The sequence below is a fragment of the Staurois parvus genome, unplaced genomic scaffold (genome assembly GCF_062004578.1).
Source record: "Staurois parvus isolate SC_StPar_1 unplaced genomic scaffold, SC_StPar_1.0 ptg000086l, whole genome shotgun sequence".
NCBI classification, from domain to species: domain Eukaryota; kingdom Metazoa; phylum Chordata; class Amphibia; order Anura; family Ranidae; genus Staurois; species Staurois parvus.
In genome coordinates, this window is record NW_028317882.1 from 3873285 (window position 1) to 3892912 (window position 19628).

Sequence of the window (19628 nt, forward strand, 5' to 3'; positions counted from 1 at the left end):
GAACTGATTGCCCTTACAAGAGCATGTCAGTTATTTGCAGGACAGGATTTCAGCATTTACACAGACTCCAAGTATGCTCATGGTGCTGTACACGATTTTGGGGTCATTTGGGAGAGAAGAGGATTCATTGCTGCTGATGGCAAAATCATATCTCACTCTTCCTTGATATCTGACCTACTCAAAGCCATACAGTTATCAAACATATTAGCCATTCTTCATTGCAGGGCACATACAAATCGCAGAGATCATATTGCCAAAGGAAATGCATTAGCAGACAGGATTACTTCTAATGCCACCATATCTTTCCCAATTCTGGGAGTCACTCAACTCCCCGATTGGTGTTTTAGACTGGGGAATAATTCCCACAAGGGAAAGGGAATGTACTCTTAGTCCAAATTAAATTTATCTCATTCTGGAAGGAGGGATGGAACTTCTTCTGTGAAACTCTGGCAAGTAGATGGTAGAGCCCTGTATGAAAGTTTAAAAGGGATACAAGACAATGTGGGGAAAACTATGTTTGGATAACTTTTTATTTCACACTTGTCATCCCTGAATTTCGCTCTGCAATACAAAAATTGCCAATCTCCTTTGGAAACAACACCTATATCTGTTGTGGTAAGATCTGTTACCCTTGGATACCGAGTAATGTCCAGGACTGGTGCTATGTAGCCCAATTAGTGCCAATCATAGCAGCTACAGACCAAAAGGAACACCAGGTAAAAGCCAGTACATACCCAAAACACCAACTAACTCTGAGACAAAGAAGGGAAACCAAACAAGAAAAGGTAGATCTATTCTCTACAGGTGATAAGGTTTGGTCATGGTTCCCTACCTACACGGGATGGGGAATAACACTCATGAACAAAATAAATAATTACACAAACATTATTGATGATATATTGGAGAGGAACTCTAAGGGCATAGGGTTGCTAAATACCGAGACCAGAGCTATTAGAAAACAGCTGGAGATGCAAGAATTAGCCATTGAAAGCATGAGTGCTGCTCTGACAGGTTTGTGTGAGATGACAGAGGATTATGAATGTTGTACTTGGATACATAATACCACAATGACTGTTCCAGATTATTATGAAATAATAAAGCAACACAGGGAACAGGTAGATGGTTTAATGGAAGAAGCTAGAGCTATAGGAAAAGGTGGATAGGTGTTAGGAGGGAGTGGGGTCATTTTAAGCTTAGCTAGTTAGAGCTTGGAATTCCACTTTAAGGACTTTTGATTGGCTAGGATCAGGATTTGGTTCCGTCTTTTCATGGATGAAAGGTAATGCGGTAAGTATAGTAATAATATTGTTTTTTGTTTTATTTTTATACCTATGTTTTAATGCTTATTATATTGCATTGCGAGAGCTACCAAGCCGCAAAATACAAATGAAGGTTATCTGGCTATGTACAAAAAGATGAATGAGGTAAAGAATTGAGATCATGTTCATGATCTTTGCAGATATATTAGAAGTTTAATGAAACTGTTTTAGCTTGCACCAGAGTGTATAAACAAAAGATAACATGACCCTGAAGTTTTCTTTGTCCGGCTAATTCTCAGAAAGCTAGCAAAAACAGTTTATACCAAGAAATGTATATGTCATGTTTCATGTAGTTAGCATATGATGGAAACTTACAAGTTACGGTTTGGAAACTTGCTCCCCCCCCCTTATTTTTCTGCATCCTATATAACCTTAGTAATGTCTAATAAACTTTGAACATCTCTGAAGAAAAACTGCCATTATTTCCGTGTTCAAGGGGTGTTCCCAGAATTCTAGTGATAAACCAAGAATCTCTCCACAGACCGGGGGTCTCTGAGGGGATAAAGAAAATCGATCCTTTCAGAGCTCTCTTACTCCCTCCCTCTTCTTCCTGCTTTGCTTCTAGGTAGAAGTAGTAAGCGTATTCTGCTGTTGAGAATGGGAAAATAAATCAACAATTGGAAAAAAAAGCAGTTGAATAGCTTTTTTTACTTAAAAAAAACCCCTGAAAAGTATATTGAAAAAAGTTGATCAGAGAAAGCAAAAGGGAAGTGACTGAAAACTAAAATAAATAAATACAAATAAATCCTGTTCTTGTCTTCCGTGCAAACAATTTTAATTAAGAAGCAATAGAATCATTGTAAGATCAAGTGCTCAGACCTACCGTACCATAATGAAGAAAGCTTCCTTTCTTTATTAGCATGCTGGGCTAATGTGGATACTAAGTTAAGAACATTTTTTGAAAGGTCATGGAAATGAAAGAAAATGTACACAAGCCCTACTATACTACAGTAAATTACATTATTGAAACAAGTAATACAGCATGTAATATAATAAACATATGTAGCACTTCCTCCTTAGGAGTAGCTGAAGTTTTGGGTCCCCCTACAGTCGTCCACAGCCAGGCAACACACATTTTCACATAGACTTGCATCCTGGAAACAGTAACCAGTCCTTAAGCTTGTTTTTTTTAATTGTATTAGGGGAATTAGAACTTTGATAGGGTAAAGGGCGTATGAGATGCCCAAGGGTAATGGCAGCAGAGGACAATATTCCTGAACTATGCACAGGTCTCTTTAACAGCAAAGAACAGATCCTTCTTGGAGAGCTAGCCAGAATCTCCTGTAGTACCATCCCAGATCCCAAATACACCTTATCCAGCTGTTCTGGGTGAATTCCTGGGCAGGGGATCCAGTGCCTGTCACTTTTAGAGAAGACAGTCCTGGGTAGTAGCTAATCCAGTTTCCCACTAGAGTGCTCCTTCCCCTTACTGTCCCAAGGGGTGCAGTTCTATTCACTCAATCCTTCTCCTATGAGCTGCTGGGTCAGTGGTTGCTCTCAGGCCTTCCGCTGAGCCTCTCCTTCCCTTGTGCATAGGTGGCCCTCGCTTTGGGGGTCGGTGAAGTTCTAGCTTTCCTCCTTCCAAGCTTGCCTACCTGTGGGTGAGCCCCTTCCCAGTTGGGCTGCCTTCCAGGCTCCTGCTCTCCAGCCTCACTTCTCCATCTTCCGCCCAAACTCTCCCCTGCCTCTATGCAGCCTCTAACACTCTTAAGGGCTGTCCTGGCCCCTTGCCAAGCCTCCTGTTGGGGACTGGCCAGGATCCCTTGAGAGTGAAGACCAGTCACCCCTTACTTCTACCCTCTGCTTCTACAACTTTCTCCAAGGTTCTAGTGCAGGGGGAAAATCTCAGAAAGCTGGTCTGCAGAGCCTCTTAGCCCTTGACCAAAATTTGACCCCCTGACTATTACACCTGGGATGCTGCTCAGCCCTTCTGAGAATTAGAGCTATAGCTGCCCCTAGCTTCCTAGGAGGGTGCTACACATACCATACAATTCAAAGTGTTTCTCTCTATTACTTGATGAGGTCAAGCAGGCTTCTCTTTGTGCTCAGTATGTTGACTTTGATTCCAGAACTGCTGTGAGATTAAATATCTACAGTAGATTCTGAGGTCTGGGAAAAGTGGGAGCCCTGCAAGCAAAAAATGTAAGCCTTCAAAGTGGAATTCCAGGAACTAACTAAGCCTAAAACTACTTCAACCCACCTTCTATACTAACCAACCTGTAGAAGGAAGTTACCTATTCTCAGGGTGCTCCAGTCTGGTCAAGTGATCTCCCCAGTGGCCAGCGGGGATTTCACCCATAGGCTTACTATGGGGCATCCATTGTCAGCTCTCCCTCCTCTCCCCTGCAGCCACTGCTGGGAGCGTTCTGAGAATAGGTAAGTATAAGCATCTTCATTTTACAGGGTAGCTAGTATAGGTGTTAGGAGGGAGTGGGGGACATTTTAAGCTTAGCTAGTTAGAGCTTGGAATTCCACTTTAAGGACTGGAAATAATAAAATGCTGGGGCATGTTCTTGGAAGAGTTTAAATCCTTTAAAGTGTTACTAAACCCATGACCCTGCATTCACTACAGTATATTTGGTCTTTACAGTACACACAGCAATTATTTTAGTAAATATAAACTGCTTCTATCAGTGTCCAGCTGAGCACCAGTTAAAGCTTGTAGGAGGATTTTTCATTCTGCTCTGAATGTCCTATGAGGCTGCATAACCCCTGACCCTCTATCTGGAAAGTGCTGATTGGCCCTGTGCCGATCACAGGCATCCTTCCAAAGAAAAAAAAAACTCTCTAGCCACACACACTAAACTGAGCATGTGAAAAGTGACTTCTAGAGCTCTGTACTATCAGTAGATGGATTGGGGACAGTAAAAGAAGGGGAGGGTCAGAGAAGACAGGATCAAACAGTATTTTTACACAATGTGAATTAACCCCTTAGATTTCACAGTGAGTATAACAAGCATGCTATACTGCATATACAGACTGATTTTACTGTTGTGGGTTTAGGAACACTTTAATATTAAGGGTGAGTACACAGAGTTCTGACATAGGACAATATGGTTATCTAAAGCACTGATGAGGTGGCACGGATAGGCAGCACTGATGGGCACTGATAGGCGGCACTGATGAGGTGGCACGGATAGGCGGCACTCATGAGGTGGCATGAATAGGCGGCACTGATGGGCACTGATAGGCAGCAGTGGTAGGTGGCACTGATGATGGGCACTGATAGGTGGCACTGATGGGTACTGACTGATGGCACTGACTGGCGGCACTGTTGGGCACTGACTGGTGGCACCGATGGTTGGCACTGCTGGGCAGCACTGATTGATGGCACTTCTAGGATGCACTGATGGGCACTGGTGGGTGGCACTGCTGGGCACAGATGGGTGGCACTGCTGGGCACTTGTGGGCGGCACTGATGGGCACTTGTGTGGTACTGGTGGGTGGCACTGCTGGGCACCGATCATCAGGACACTGATTATAAGTGCCCTGATGATCGGTGCTGATCCCTCTGACAACTGCCGGTTCTCGGCAGTACTTTCCTCACGCTTTGTCAGCGTGAGGAAAGTGCAGCCGATAACTGGCAATTGCATTTACCGGTGATCAGTGTGTCATTGGACACGGCTGATTACGTGGTAAAAGGACTCTGTGATTGGCCTTTTACCATATCACGTGATCACAGAGATCGCCGGGTGAGCGCCCCTGGGGGGACAACATATGACGTCCTCCCAGAACTGGCTGGCCACAGTAAAGCCGTCATTTGACTATCTACGGTTGGCAAGTGATTAAACTCACGGCAGTAAAATCAGTCTATATATGCAGTAAAGCATGCTTGTTATACTCACTGTGGAAACTAAGGGGTTAATCCTTCGCATTGTGTAAAAAGGCTGTTTGATCCTGTCTTCTCTGATCCTCCCCTGCTTCCACTGTCCCCGACCCATCTCCTGATTGAACAGAGCCTTGGGGGCAAGCTGCACATGCTCAGTTTCAGCTTTGTTTTCTTGGAAGGGTACATATGATCAGCACAGGTCCAATCAGCGCAGTCCAGACAGAGGGTCAAGGGTCCTACAGTTTCATAGGGCAGTGAGAGGAGCATGAAGACTTCTCCTACAAGCTTTAACCAGTGCTCTGCTGGACACTGATAGATGTCACAAGACTGTTCTAACTGCTGACGAGAAAAGGTATTGAGCAGTTTATATTTTCTAAAAATAATTGCATTTCCATGTTCTGTGTACTGTGGGGGGCCAGATATAGTGAATGCAGTGTCCTGGGTTTAGAAACACTTTAACAGCATCATGGGCCCCTTGGGAAAGTAATGCACATGGGCCCCTACCAGGGAGATGGTGACCTGTGATGAGCATTGAGTGCCCCAGCACACAATAGATGTGCCTAAATTATGCCACATATTGGGCGTGGGTTTTTAACCTGCTTAGGAAATTTAGTCTGTATTTTTACAATTTGATTGTTTTTTTTACATTTTTATTTCTTTTAAATTTTGGTATTTCATTTTAATTTAATAATTTTTTACATGAAATTGATGAAATATCAGGGGTCTAAACACCCCTGAAGTCTCATTTCTGAGACAGAGAAAGGGACTGAGGACACATCCACAGTCCCTTTCTCTGTAGCCTCAGCTACACTGCAGATGAATGAACAGGAGACAGAGGCTCCTGCCCATTCATAAACTGAAGCATAGTAAGTACAGATTTACCTGCAGCTGCTGCTGGCGGAGGAGGAAAGGAGGGTGACTTTGGAGGTATCAAGTTATTACCTCCATTGTGCCCACTTACATCCTCTAGAGTGTCCCCTTAGTAATACTGTACTATCGGGGCACTCTGGAGGATGTAGAGAGGAATTCTAGAAGCTCTAAGGGAGCATCTCGAGGTAAAAGTTAGTACCTCTAGAATGTCCTGTTACATCCTCCTCTAGAGTACCCCTTAGTGCCCTCTTATGTCCTGCTCCTCCAGAGTGCCCCATTTTAAATACTGTACCTTCTGGCCTGGCCACAACTCATGAGCGGCTGGTGGTTAAACACTTTGTGAAGCAGGTTGTGTGAATTTAAACCACATTCCACACTGCTCACAAGTCGCGGGTAGCCAGGCCAGGAAGTAACAAGGAGGCTTTTTCCAAGGGAGTCAGATGTGCTCATCACTCGCTTTCCCTCTTTCCCGGAAAAGCTGAAAAATCACAGGTTCAACATAGTGCAGGTAGTAGGGCCAGAAATTGTGATGACAGGCCAGGCTACTGCTGAGCAAGACAGGTGCTCTTACTGTGTCACCTCTCCTATTGTGGTGTTTGAGGGAGCTCAATAACCTTTAATATCAAGCCCAAGTAGAAGAGGGGGGAGAGCATGGGGAGTATCAGAGAGACAGTAGCTGGCTTGAAATTACCTCACCTCCATCACCAAGCACAGGGAGAGAAGAAGAGAGACCACGGGAAGGATCACAGAGGTATCTGTGCTACATCTGCAAGGCTAGAACAGACAGTGACAGGCTGGATCTATGCGAGAGCTGGGTGTACTCACAGCTTTTCTACCTGCCCCAATAATGGCCCACAATGTAAATCCATCACCAATCATATTTTTCAGTGATGAAGATCCTCATCAATCATGATAAACATCTGCTGAAACCCTGATAACCCTAATGCAACAAAGGCCACTCATCAAATGACTGAACTGTCACTGGAAATATATAGGTAGGGAATAGTGGGGACATCAAAGCCCAAACATTGTCATGGCCATGTTGATATTTAGGTAATGTCCCCCCTATCTCCACCCTTTTTGTTTACATAGCACAGTACTCTTCTTGGAAGCCTTCAGCCCTGAAACACAAAGTTGGGTAGCTCTTGGGAGGAGGTATGCAAGTAGCACAATGCATTGATGGGTGGATGTTAGCCTGCAGGAGTGAACACGCCAAGGCAGGCTGCATTTTTCATATGAAGACTACTCTTGGTGATGCCTGCATATGATTCCAATGTTCCATGATAGAAAGAACTGAAATCCAACAAATGAAATGGGGGTGCCGAGGAGGAAAATGCTGGAGAGGAAAATAAAGGAAGGTACTATATGTCCTCCAGCCTGGAAAGGAGTCAGTCTCTATCTGAATTCAGACTAATGTTAGGGGTCAGGGGCTAACTTTACTTTTCAGCTTGTTGCTATCCTGAAGTCCTAGCTGGAGTTGGCTGGTTAATGAGTTCTCACTGGTAAAGAAAAACAGTTATTCACATTTTTACTAATATTTGAAGGCCGTTATTCTAATATATATTAGATGGAGTTCTGGAGTCAACATTCTAGTTATTGTAGATATTTGTCTTTTAGTTTTAAAATAAATTTGAAGACAAATTAAAAAAAAAAACAAAGGTGCTATAATCTGCAATAAATTAGCGTATTGTAGAATAACCCTGTTTTGTATGGTGTTCCCACTTTATTAATTGTAACTTTAACAGCAAATTATACATTCTGGATTGTTTACATTAAAGGCTATACTGTATTAATATAATTTTTCCCAGTTATGCAAAAAAGCTTATTAACATTTGATATACCATTTATTAATACCAGTCAAACCAACCTAAGTGACCCTCTACAACCTTTCCTATGCCCACACCTTCTCAAATTCTTGTTTAATAACTATTTAAAAGGTTGGGAGATCAGAAGGGAACAAGACCATAACAATCAGAGGGGAACAAGGCCATAACCACCAGGCCTCCCACCAACAATGGCTCCCACTGCTCTCAGCAAATCCTGTTACAACAGGGAGAAGATTACAGAGCGTTTGTAGATGGGCACGGGCTGGACTGAGATCTGGCTCAGGTAAGGGAGGTGAGGGGGCGATACAAATACTGAAACATTTTTTACCTTAATGCAGGGAATGCATTAAAAGGGAGCTCCACCCAAATGGGAAAGTTTCATTTTAAGGACTTGTCCCCTTTTCCCCATTAAGGATTGGCAAGTTTGGGGAGCGGAGGTGGGGGGAGGAGGAGGTTCCTGAAATTGACAGGTACCCGCTTCCCACTTTACCTAGGTGATCGGAAGCGGAAGTTGTCCTCCCTTCCCATAGTCTTCTGGGACACGTGACAGGTCCCAGAAGACTATGGGACCATTCGCAAAGTGCAAGCTATCACAGCCAGGAGCGCACACTGAAGATGCCGGTGTCGGGAACACAGGGCGACCAGTGAAACGGGCTGCTAGAGGACACCGCGGGACCAAGGGACAGATAAGTGTCTGTTTTTAAAAGTCAGCAGCTACAGTTTTGTAACTGCGGACTTATTTTTTTAAATTTTCCCTGGAACTCCACTTTAAGATAAAAAAATGTAGCCTTCCCAACAAATTTGAAGCTTTCTCTTACAAATATAGAAAGTATGATACATCATTACCCATGGAGGTAAAAGGGAGCTATTTTAGAACACTTCTTCCAGTATCAGAAAGGACCATTAATCTGTTGGAGAAATGGGAATTAAACATTTTGAAAAATACATTAAGAAACAATGAACTGCACTAGTCTTCATGTCAAGGGCACTTTCATTGTTATCAATTATATCATTAATGTAAATTTATAAACTGAAATGTTTCTCCTAAAATCAAAAATGTGAACTCCATGGGTAGGTACCCATTGCAACTTGAATTTGTAGTTCCTGCCACGACAGCAAACCTTTGGGTGATCATGGCACAATTACATCAAGTGTTAGGACAGCAAATACCAATAAATACATTTAAAAGTAAAATCAGCAGGATGCAGAAAAGCTGCTAAGTTAAAGCTGAACTTCAGCCAGGAAGCACAACATATTGTCAGCAAGCCAATTGCTTACCCATTCCTCAGTCATTGTCAGGTTTAAAAACAGTGTCTTCACTGTAACTCTACCTAACACAACACTGTCCACCACATGTGCATGATGCCAGGGCCTTCGCATTCAATCATTTCCTCATAGGAAACATACACACAGCGCACAGCCTGCCTAGATTTTCCACCCTGGTGCCCGGGATCAGTACACTTTACAGAGGGAGAAAGAACTGGATTAAGCCTCCAGTCACATCGGGTGCAATTCGTCATGCGATTTGCATGCCAGGTGACTTGCAAATCGTATGCCAAGTCACACCCTATTGTCCGCCATTAGAGTGGTCATATCTATGTGGTTCCAACTTGGTCGGAGCCGCACCAATTTGTAAAGTTGTGTATGCACTACTTTTGTTGCAATTTGCATAGACATCTGTGTCAGATGTTTCGCAAATCACAATTAAATAGGCAGGTCACCCAATTTTGAAATCGTGCAACTGCGCTGTAAGGCTCCATGTACACTGCAGCTGATAAGCTCACTTTTAGGAGCTTTTCTGTGTTTTCTTCAGCAGCCCCTGAACTCTCCCTAATGTTTTTCTGTGTGTCCATGTACACATCGTCGTTTACAGTTGTTTATAGGCAGTTGAGTTTACAGTCGTTTTTTTTAATGCACCAAACTTGCGTTCAGAAGTAGATTTTATCAGCGTTTCAAATGCCAGATGTTTGTAAAAGCATCTAAACGTGGCTAACCATGTTTATAAGCATTTGCGTTTGGAACATTTTTTTAACTCTTCCATTTCCAGATGCTGTCCAGAGCCTTTTTTCATCATGAAAAATGCATGCAAAGCATTCTCCTGGCACTCAAATGGACCTCGTACGCCATACCAGACACTGCTGCAATATTTCTGCACAGAAATGAGCCGGAACACATCAAAACACCACAAAAAATAAAAAGACAGCTAATCTCTACAATTACTGCTCTCTCTGCTTCTGCTCTCTCTATTTCTCTCAAAATGTCTGAAATAGTTAATTTTTTACTGTTTTTCAGTGCATTCTGGGCATGTTGGAAGGTCTCCTGAGGTTATCTTTAAAAAACACTTCTAAATGCAAATGCTCATAAATGTGCATAAACACGATATGCAAACACGGCTAAACAGCCATTTTTTAACCTATGTTTTCCAGCAGTCAGTTTCCATCATTCTGAAGTGTCACGTACACATGGAGCCTAAGTTGCACGATTTCAAAGTCGGCTTTGATGTGAACGGGGTGTAAAGTAAAAACTAAGGCATTTATTTAAAAAATAAATAAATTTATGTGTATGGGGAAGGGGAGCTTCAGGTAAAAGTGGCCATGATCCAGTTAAGCTTTAAGGCTAACATCAGGCATGAGAAGTGTTATTCTCAAACTTTGAGAGAGAAATCAGTCCACTCAGAGTCACTAAAGAAACTCCAATTAGGGAGAGTCACTTAAAACTGTTAGGAACATGGTCACACAGCCAATATTTTATTGAATTCAAATCTCTTGCATTAACACTTTGTAGTTACATCAACACTTTGTCTGTCCATGAAGCTTGAGCAAAAGCTAGGAAATAAGGAAAAAGAAACAAAATAATAAAGTTATCTATGATGGGATGCCTACTTGAGACAGTTCCAGACAAAACATAAATAGACAGCTGGGCTTAAGTGATATGTCCAAAGGAATCACATAAAGAGCAGAAACAACATACTCAAAGAGATGACACTTTAGTCATTCAATGTAAAACATCTAGAAAGGATACAGTGTCCTTAACGACCACCTTAGGCTGTCATCATTAGATCTTTTAACCATAATCACATCTTCTCACTTTTTCTATTCTACATTAAAGTCTTATCTTCCTTCAGGTCAAATAATTCCTTAGTTTATGCCTCCTCATTCATGATTAATCACATTTTTAAGTTAATTACCAAACTTAAAGTGCTACTAAACCCAGGAACCTGCACTCAATATATCTGGTCTCCCACAGGACACAGAACATTGAAATGCAATTATTTTAGTACAGATAAAATGCTAAATACCTTTTCTCATCAGCAGTTAGAGCAGTCTTGTGACTTATATCAGTGTCCAGCAGAGCACATGTTAAAGCTTGTAGGAGGAGGTTTACTTTTGCTCTAGGAGGATGTAGAACTCCTGACCTCTGTCTGGAAAGTGCTGATTGGCCCTGTGCTGATCACATGCTCTCTCCTAAGAAAAAAAAAACCTCTCTAGCAATAAACACCAAACTGAGCATGTGCAAAGTGACTCCACGCGATATGTCTTATCAGGAGATAAGAGGGGGACACTGGAAGAAGGGGAAGATCAGAGAAGTCAGGATCAGTCTCTTTACACAATGCAGAGGATTAACCCCTTAGGTTCCACAGTGACTATAACGAGCATGCTTTCCTGCATATACAGACTGATTTTATTGGTGCTGGTTTAGTAACATTTAAAGATCTCTTTCCATTGTTCCAATTAAAAAAAAAACTTCTCCATCTGTAAATAACTAGACACAAAAAAAAAGACAAGAGCACCAGATATAACTCAAACACCAGTAACAGACCCAGTCCCAATGGGCTCTGTGGTTATATTTTTTTCAGGTTACTCTCGGCTGTTTCTTGCCATTCTTTACAACCACTCCACACCTTTACACAGGTGTGGATTTTGAGAATTTCACCAAAATCCCACAGATTGAATATATCTGCTACACACACATTCATGCCAAATGAAACAAAGAACAGTCTTTTCATTCTCCACCTTCCCCCTTGACACACAGATGAAACCATGAAACAAAGGGAAGAAGGTAAGAAAGAAGAGAACCAGTTACAATTCAATGTGCTACTTTCCCAATGCCATACACACGGGTGTCCCAGGCATCTATGAAATTCCACCCTCTTCCATCTCCAGATTTTTCAATTTGCAGGTGAAGCTGAAGATTGGAGCTCCCAGAGAAAATAAAACTCAGATATGGCACATTGTTGCACCCCACTGAGCTACCAGGAGGGGGGTTAGTTACAAAGCTATTACATTTAAATGCTAGGATCACCTGTTCAGGAAAAGAGCCTGTGCAGTCAAGGGGTAGGTAATATAATTATGCAGCTTTGAAAACATTTCAATAAAGCTATTGCCGTATCTCCAGGCCTTTTGGGTCAGAAGCCTGACTTGAAAACTCCCAGTTTGAAACCTCCACATCCTGCTTTGTTGCTAGGATGTGAAAACTATTGATGCATAATCCCAGCATTGCAGGAATCAAAACCAATGGTTTTTACATCCTAGCAACAGGCCAGGACATGGATATTTCTAAGTGGGAGTTTTCAGGCCAGGCATCTGAGGGAACTCAAATGACCTAGAGGTATGACATTAATGTTACTGAACATTTTACAAAGCTGCACAGTTTATTAAAAATCCACTTGACTATATAGGCTATTTGCTGGAAAAGGTGAACTTAGCCTTTAACAGCTTCCCAACCACCTGCCCACAATGTACTGTAACCGGGGGGGAAGTTACAGGCAAAGCAATGTACCCGTTTGTTGCTCTACTGCGAGGCAAACAAGGCATTTGCATAGGGCAGCAATTTTTAGGGGGACGGCACCGCCCCCCAGAAGAAGGGACCTTTTGAGGAGCAGTGAACTGCAAGAAGATCGATGTGATGGGGCGTGGGGGAGGGCAGCTGCAGAGCTACGGTTGTGTACCTCCAGCAGCTGATGAGCCAGGACCAGGGGACAGCCTGGAGCAGGGAGAGAAGAGGAAAGAGCCTGGAGGAGGTGAGCTGTGTTGTCTTCTGTGGGCTCCCCTTCCTGTCATCAATCCAGTACATTGCACTGACACTGATCACTGACAGATCATATGGGGCTGCCCTTGGAGAGGGGGTGTGTGTGTGGTCCCATACGATCTGAGAAAGGGGGGAGAGGGGGGGGGGAGAGACAGAGGGAAGACAGGGAAAAAGAGAGAGAGCGGGCAAGAGAGATAGAGAAGAGAGAGAGAGAAGGAAGAGAGAGAGTGAGGGAAAGAGAGATAGGGAAGAGAGATCGAGAAGGAAGAGAGAAAGGGAAGAGAGAGGGGGGGGGGAAAGGGAAGAGAGAGAGAGAGAGAAGGAAGAGAGAAAGGGAAGAGAGAGAGGGGGGGAGAAAGAAAGAGAGGGAGGGAGAGAGAGAGAGGGAGAAAGAGAGAGGAGAGAGAGAGGGGAGAGAGAGAGAATCATATATACATACACACACTTATTGAACTCTCTCGCTCTCTCATTGGGGAAGGGGGTGCAAAATGTTTGTGTTACCTAAGGCACCACAAAATCTAAATACACCACTGTGCCCAGCGGGCGCGCAACGCTCCCCCCACGCAACTGATGTGTCCGGCAAACACAGCAGAATGAAGATCCTGGTGAATGGGACCCAGAGATCATGTGATCGCTATGAGATCACATGATCACAATGTAAGCAAAGCTGTTATGAATCAATCTCATTTATAACAGCTCTGCTTCTCTTCCTAGTGAACTGTGATTGACCCACAGCTGTCATATGACACATGGGGCCAATCACAGCACCCTGTGCCATGTGACCAGCTGCAGCCAATCACAGATCACTATCTTGAGCTGTCAAAAACCAGTTAATGAGTTAAGTTCATGACAACAAGCTTTGCATTGCAGGAGAAATGATCTTTATTTCTCCTGCAAAGCAAAGTTACTATAGTAACATTGTACTGTTCTGATAAAAGTATTTAAAAAAAATACAGAAAATGTTGAAAAAAAATACCATATTGAGAATTTTTTTTTTAAGGGCTTTTTTTAACTACTTGCCAACCACTTACTCACATTTTGTGCCGTTTCCTATTTTGGGGTGTGAATGCACCTGTGCCCCCCCCCCCCCCCCACTGCCCCCCAGTAGGTCCAAGGAGAGAAGAAAGAACATGACACCAAGTAAAAGCACTACATTTTACATACACAGTAGATTAGCACATTTAACCCTTTAATCGCCCCTATTAACCCTTTGATCACCCCGTCACCCAGCCAGTGCCATTAGAACAGTGTCACCCAGCCAGTGCCATTAGAACAGTGTCACCCAGCCAGTGCCATTAGTACAGTATCAGTATATAAAATTGTTCACTGATTACTGCATTTCTGCCACTAGCAACATCAGATAGCGTCAGGTCAGTAAGCACCACTCCCAGCCAGGGTCAGCTAGTGTTAGATTGCCCACACACTATCACACTAACACTATAGGTCGCTGATCACCCCCATTACTAGTATAGTGTTTGTATGGATCTATATAATGATCACGAACAGAACTATACTAGTGCCTCCTTTGTATAGTGTCCCCAAAAATGCAGTGTTAGCAGGATCAGGCCTGTTCGCTGCCAGCACTAGCTTTTAGCCCTTCTGCCATTTTTCACAGAAGATTTGTACCAACTGATTGTGGGCCAAGGTAATTTATATGCACAACAGTACATCACCGCCCACCCAAATTCAGCTTTTGCAAGACAATTTGCATGGAAACTAATCACGGTTTCTGAATTTAAAACTTTTTTGGGACTTACATTCAACATGGGCATTACAAAAAAGAATGAATTGAGGTCATATTGGTCCACAGACCCGATTCATCATATTTCCATGTTCTCCGCTGTTAAATATATGCCCAACATGGACCAGAAATGTACTGGTATGTTGCTGGATATTGAGTGGTTATACCGGGATGATGCCTGCAGCTACAGGCATGATCCTGGCATCGTTTTTTCAGCTGGCGGTCAGCTTTCATGTAAAAGCAATCCTGTTGCCAAATTAGCTTCTGAATTGTTTTTACGAGCAGCAGGAAGGGACAACCCCCCTCCTCCTGTTGCCTTCTACAGTTTTCTTGCGCTCTCCTGTTCCACAAGAGAATCCGAGAATGCAGCCGGCAGATCTGCTGGCTGACTATAGAGCTGATCAGAGAACAGAATGGCTCCAATCATCTCTATATTCTAAGAATTTGGAAGCTACAAGTATTTCATCACTTCAGTTTCACAAGACATACACAGCGCCATTTATAAATTGGGAAAGCATCTGATCACACCAATCTTGGTGAGATCAGATGATGTAAGGACAGAGGAGATATCTAGAGTCTAATAGACCCCAGATTTCTCAAAAAAGATTACCTGAGATTACCTGTCAATGCCTATTGCAGTCAGATTGGATATTTACATTTTCTGTGATAGCAATAAAAGTGATAAAAAAGGGACAGTGTAAAAATAATGAAAAAAATCAAAATAACTAAAAAAGGAAAAAAAAAGCTTGCTCATGGAGGTGTACCTCCATGAGCAAGCTTTGACCCCTTGCCAGTATGTAAACAAAGGTTGCACCATGCATGTGAGGTAACACCACAAACGTCAGATAGAGGGCAGTATTTCTAGCACTAAACCTCCTGTGTAAATATGAATTGGTGACCTGTAAAGGCTGTTAAAGCGTTGCCTATCAAAAATAAAAATGTATGTACTTTGTTGCTATTGCACGGGCATGCACAATTTTAAAGCATGTCATGTTTGGTATCTATTTACTCGGTGTAACATCATCTTTTATATTGTATCAAACAATTTAACGATATATTGTGTTTTTGTGCATTAAAATTCTAAAGTGTATTTTCCCCAAAAGATTTGCGTTTGCAAAATCGCTGTGCAAATATTGTGTGACGTAAGAAATTTAAACACCCACCGTTTTATTTTCTAGGGTATCTGCTTTAAAAAAATATGTTTGGGGGTTCAAAGTAATTTTCTATAAAAAAAAAACCTCAGTTTTTTCATGTGAACAAAAAGTGTCAGAAAAGGCTTGATGTTCAAGAGTGGGTGATGTGTGGCAAAAGCTTCTAATGTTGGCCCTGAAATGCCAGGATAGTAGAAGCAACCCCTCCAAATGACCCCTTTTTGGAAAGTAGACACTCCAAGGTATTTGCTGAGAGGCATACTGAGTATTTTGCAGATCTCACTTCTTGCCACTTGTTTTTGGAAAACGAAGAAAAAAAACAATTTTTTTACTTTCATTTCCTCTTTTTTCAAAACCATGCGACAAAAATTATATCTGTAAAATGTTCACTATGCCTCTTATCAAATTCCTTGAAGTGTCTACTTTCCAAAAAGGAGTCATTTGGGGGGGGGGGGGGTGTTGTACTATCCTGGCATTTTAGAGCCTCCGAAACTGTGATAGGTAGTAGGGAATATGAGGAAACATGCCCTTTGAAAGCCAGCAGGTAGTCATTGGATTTTAAGGGCCTGTATGTAGCTAGGCTGCCAAATAGTGTCTCACATGTGGTATCCACACACTTGGGAGAAGTAGGAGAATGTGTTTTTGAGGTGTTATTCCACATATACCCATGGCATGCATGAGCAATATATCATTAAAGTAACAACTTTGTGTAAAAAAAAAGAAAATTGTCATTTTCCAAAAAATTGTGGCAAAAAAAAAAATTTCCATGGACTCAACATCCCGCTGTACAAAATCCTCAGGGGTGTCTATTTTCCAGAAAGGGGTCATTTGGGGGGGGGGGGGTTGTACTGCCCTGGCATTTTAGCAGCTCAAGAAATGTCATAGGCAGTCGGAAAATAAAAACTACATAATTTCCAGTATATATACCATAGTTTGTAGACACTATAACTTTCACACAAACCAATTAATATACATGTATTGAGATTTTTTGTTTACCAAAGACGTGTAGCAGAATGCATTTGGCCTAAATTTATGAATAATTTTGAGTTTGTTGGATATTTTTTATAACCAAAAGTGAAAATATTGTTTTTTTCAAAATGTTTGGTCTTTTTTTGTTTATAGCGCAAAAAGTAAAAACCGCAGAGGTGATAAAATACCACCAAAAGAAATCTCTATTTGTGTGAAAAAAGGACATACATTTTGTTTGGGTGCAGCACTGCACGACCATTTAATTACCAGTTGAAATAGCGCAGTGCAGAACAGCAAAAAATGGCCTTGTCATGAAGGGGTAAATCTTCTGGAGGGCAAGTGGTTAAACTCAACAAATAGAAGAGAAGATTTCCCAATCCCTCAATGCTAGGTATGATTGGCAATATTGTTCATAATGTATTACTTCTAAAATAACCACTTGACCTCTGGAAGGTTTCTTCCCCCTTCGTGACCAAACCATTTTTTTTCTATTCAGCACTGTGCTACTTTAGTTAGCAATGGCGCGGTCATGCAACAATGCACCCAAATTACATTTATATAAATTTTTCACACAAATAGCATTTTGTGGTGGTATTTGATCATCACTGGGTTTTTTATTATTTATTATATAAATGAAAAAAGACCAAAAATGTTGGAAAAAAACAATATTTTCTACTTACTGTTATAAAACATATCCAATAAAAATTTAAATCAAATTTCTTCATAAATTTAGGCCAAAATGTATTTTGCTACATGCCTTTGGTAAAAAAAATCCCAATAAGTTTACATTAATTAGTTTGTGCTACAGTTAGAGCTATGACATCCCCCTTCTCCCCTGTCCCCTGCCCCCTCTTTTCCCTCTCTTCTTAACTCCTTCCTTCTTTCTTCGCCCCCCTTTTGTTTCTCTTTCCTTTCCTTTCTTTCTTTCTTTCTTTCTCTGCCTCGCCTCATTCCATGAACCGTTTACATGCGACCCAAAGTGGGCAGGCCGCAATATGTGCCTTCCTCTTCCCCCCAATAGGCCTACAAGTATTCTATTTCTTGCATTTTATTTTTGTGGTGTTTGTTTACGTTGATGTTCAAGTTACCCAGTATTAATATCCTTTGCTGAGGTTTTTTAGCATGCAACGAACCCTTTTAGTTTATTGCTCCAGTTTCTGGTATTTCACGAGTTGTTCTGTTGATATATAGTTATTTCTACCTTCTTTGGTCTCTTTCTACTGGAAATGCCTTATCTCACTTCTTTCTTTCTCTTTTCTGTCATTTTCTGTGTTTTGTGGAGGGGTAGGGGACACCCCCTGTGGATTTCTTGTTTCATCTCTCTTTTTTTTCCCTAATGGCTAATACTTTTTGATCTTTTTCTTCTTTTAATTGTAGAGGGCTTAACATGCCTGAGAAGAGACGTCAAATTCTATATCACTTCCATAAACACAAAACCATGATTTTGTTTTTACAGGAAACTCATTTCCGTACGGGTTCAGTCCCCATTCTCAATAATAAATACTACCTGGTTTGGTACCATATCACTAATTTGATGCCAAATCCAGAGGCATTTCAGTTGCCTTCCACAAGTTCTTTTCCCTGAGATTGTTGATTCCATCATAGATGTCCTTGGTCATTTTCTCTTCCTCAAACTGAAAAGTGCAAATGCTATTTATTCCCTTGCCAATGTATATTTCCCTAACCAGGACCAAGTGTGTTTCTTCTCAACCATTATTGGGAAACTGGAATCCTTTGGTACCCATAATCTGGTTCTAGCAGTAGACTTCAAACTGGCCCTTGCCCCCATGCTTGACTCTTCTTCCGGTAAGTCTTCCATGTCTTGTTCTTCTTTACAGAGGATCTGGACTCTAGTTGATGTGCAGCGTGTTTTACACCCTTCCGAGATAGAGATTACAGTTACAACTCCCCATCCCACAATGCCTATAGTAGGATTGATTACTTTTTGTTTCTCAAGTTTGACTCCTCCACCAATGCAGGTATAGGTATAAGGATTTGGTCCGACCATGCCCCCATATCACTTTCTTTTGGGCGCCCTCCTACTGATCGAAGGAATGGGTCTTGGTGCCTCAATGGTAATCTTTTGTTAGATTCTGTCTGTGTAGCCGATATCGTCCAAACAATTCGTACTGTTCGGATCACTCACGCCCAGGACGTTACACACCCTTCAACTCAGTGGGAGGCCCTTGAATGCATCCTTTGTGGGGTGTTCATTCAACATGGGGCTAGACTAAAGAAACAGCGGCCACACACATTTCTTTATTATCCACTATTCTCGTCTGGAATCTCTTCACAAAACAGACCTTAGTGCAGCTACCCTACTTAAACTCTCTAACTCTTGCAATATTCCACACCCTCAACTCCTAGCACTGTGTCTACCTCTCTAGTTTCGTACATCCAGGAAACGGTGCTCCCCACTATTGATCCTCAACAGGCAGAAGACCTGGATATGCCTTTATCCATCCCAGAATTTCTGGGCATGATAAAATCATTAAAAATAGGTAAATGTCCCTGCCCTGATGAATTCACTCCCCATTTCTACAAGAAATTTGTGGAACATCTAGCTCCCATTATGGCTCATGCCTTCAATTCCATAGACGACTCATTCTTTATCCTCCCTTTAACTGTCTGCTAACTTGGAAAGGATCCCACACAGTGTGGTAATTATAGGCCTATTTCACTGTTGAACACAGATTTAAAAATTTACTCCAAGATATTGGCCTCTCGTTCATCACCTTTATTACCTGCCATAATTCATAAAGACCAAGTTGGTTTTGTCCCTGGTCGCAAAGCAAGAAACAATACGTCTAAGACCCTAAATTGAATTTCCTACATTCAGAAACATAATCTTCATTCCTGCATTTTGTCCTTTGACGCTGACAAGGTCTTTAACAG

At 41.9% G+C, this 19628-nt stretch overlaps 1 long non-coding RNA gene across 1 annotated transcript in view; it reads right to left on the reverse strand.

Moving 5' to 3' along the window:
• Nucleotides 1–1743: 1743 nt before the first annotated feature.
• Nucleotides 1744–19628, reverse strand: part of LOC149468477 (uncharacterized) — a 52888-nt gene continuing 35003 nt past the window's right edge. The window contains exon 3 of the long non-coding RNA XR_016311708.1: nt 1744–1907. This is a non-coding gene — a long non-coding RNA (uncharacterized LOC149468477). The remainder of the gene's footprint in view (nt 1908–19628) is intronic.